Consider the following 2,414-nt stretch of genomic DNA (forward strand, 5'->3'; position numbering starts at 1 on the left):
TTGGAACAGCAGTGTACTACCAAGATATGTCATTCACCAACTCAATTATCTAATGGGTTACTAGCAGCCCTTAAATCTCCTAATTTTTCCTGAAATACTGCTACTGGGTCTCTTGCCATCTTGAAAAGACTTCAATAAAACTTTTAATCACAGCAAGCACATTTAAGAGGAAAAAAAAATCAATATTGGCCACTTCTTGCATTTCTGTCCATGAGCTATTGATTTTTAGCTGTTAACATTTTAAAGACACAATAGAAAATGGATTAAAATAGAAACCCTGGCACTGCCCAGATCCCACTTTTATTTCAAGTGGAAAAAATGTGCTGAAGAACCAGAGAACTTTGGCTTTCTAGTAACTTGTGGGAGACTGGAACAACCTGCACAATCTTTCTCCTAAAGGTCCCTGGCATAAATTCAATTGAAGCTGGTAGCAAACTGCAGTCATCAGGAGCTGATTATTGGTCATGGGCCTGCATGAAATGCATTAGGAATCTACCAGAGAGTGAACCGAGACAACCCTCCCTGACCATGCCACTGGAGCAGCAGATGGGGATTTAAGTCTCAATGAAGGTAAGCATTTCCCAGCTCCCTTCCCCTCAAAAGCACATCTCCTCTCCCCTGCACCTCTCTATCCCATTCCCCCCTCTCCTACGTGCCCTTGGGACAGCACCTGGGGGAGAGGAGGTTCTACCCACTCCAGGTGGACTGCACAGGAGTTGTGCTCAGCCCAGATCACAGCAGCTGCAGCAGACAGTCATGTTCCTTCTCCTGCCTGATCCCCACAGGTGCTCCCTGCCAGCCCAAGAGCAGGCACATGGAGGGGAAACATGCCCCTTGGCCACTGCCACTGCTGTCCCTGGTAAGTGTGGCCCCTCTGCAGCCCAGCTGGAGCTGGCAGGAGCTCACCTCACCCCCAAGACAGCATCTGGCATTGGCAGGCAGGAGTGGGTGGGAAATAGGAAAGGTGGGAAGGGAGAAATGCTTACCTTCTTTGGGACTTAAGTCCTTGGCAGTTGCTGCTCCTGCAGTGCTGCCTGCCCCAGCTGGAGGAGGGGAGAATGGAACAAGGAGGGAAGAGAAGGCTGGGAGCAGGGGGTGCAGCCACCCTGTAGCACCAGACCATGCAACTGTGCACCCCCCACTACCGTGTAAAATCCTAGATCAAGTTCTGCAAGCAGCATGTTATAAAATTCTCCAGTACCATTAGCATCTGGGGAGAAGTCAAGACAGAAACAGGGCATGCAGGGGAACTCAGCATGGTCTGTGCCTAATCTGCTGTGTAGATAAATGTAGGTCTTTAATCTTCAGGGCTGTCACAATCCATCACCTTCCAAGAAAGATAATTCACTTTTAAAAATGTTAAAGAAAACAAGTCTGAGCAAGTTCCAAGAACGAATGTTCCAAAACAAGATTTGTTGGTTATAAAAAACCTGGCCCTGCAAAACATGACAGGACAGAATGGAAATCTTCAGGATAGTAAGCACCAACTCCTGTGAGGCTCCCTTGGGTAGCAGGTACTCTGTATGGTAATTTTTAGATCACCATAGTGCAGGCCCCACTCCACAAGACATTTAGAATGAGGATGTGGGTCCATGAGCCACTTTAAGGCTTAAACTTCTTTGTCAAGCCTTAAATTCTTTTCTCTTTCTCTCAAGAGAAAAAGATGATCAATGTACTTCCCAGTCAAACAGATACTTATTTTTTTTCTTATAGGAAACAGCTGCAGCTGCCAAACATCCTGTCCTCCAGAGAGATAATATTTTAATCTTGTTACCCTTAATAAAATTAAGAGAGAAAAGAACACAACTAAAATGGGAGGATGTGCACAGAGCCATGGTTTCTACGTGAGGAAGCATCACTTCCTCGTAGGTCTGACGCAGTACAATGTGAGACTTATGTAAGAAGCACCCAGATCACCTTCCTGGAGAGGCTGCTGGTGATTTGGCACAATCCAGTTCTTCCCTCCTTCCCTGAAGCCTACAGAGAGAAATCCTGCAAAGTTCAAGATACAGAAAAGTTAAGAGGTTCTTGTTTAAAAAGTAAGAATTAATAACAGATATCACATTCAGAAAGTGTACCTTCCGGTGTGAGGTTTGACCAATTTTTCCACTTCATTTAGTTTATTAAACCAGCTGTGCTTACACTATACCACAAAGACATTCCTCTTGCTCTGCAGTACTCACAGATCCCTGAGATGTTACAGTATGAGACGCACCTAACACCATATGCGTTTCATTCATGTCTTTAGCATTAATAATGCTTCAAGTCTTGAGAGTGTTCTATTTGCTCTTCTGTTTGCTGACATGCCAAGGATGCTCAAGAAACACGTCACACACCATAAGTCTACTTTAAATTTTTCACTGGTTTGGAGACAACAGCCTCTCTCACTCTTAATCACCTAAGCCCTTCTATTG

This window comes from Alligator sinensis, unplaced genomic scaffold (assembly GCF_000455745.1).
Source record: "Alligator sinensis unplaced genomic scaffold, ASM45574v1 scaffold108_1, whole genome shotgun sequence".
Lineage (NCBI taxonomy): Eukaryota > Metazoa > Chordata > Crocodylia > Alligatoridae > Alligator > Alligator sinensis.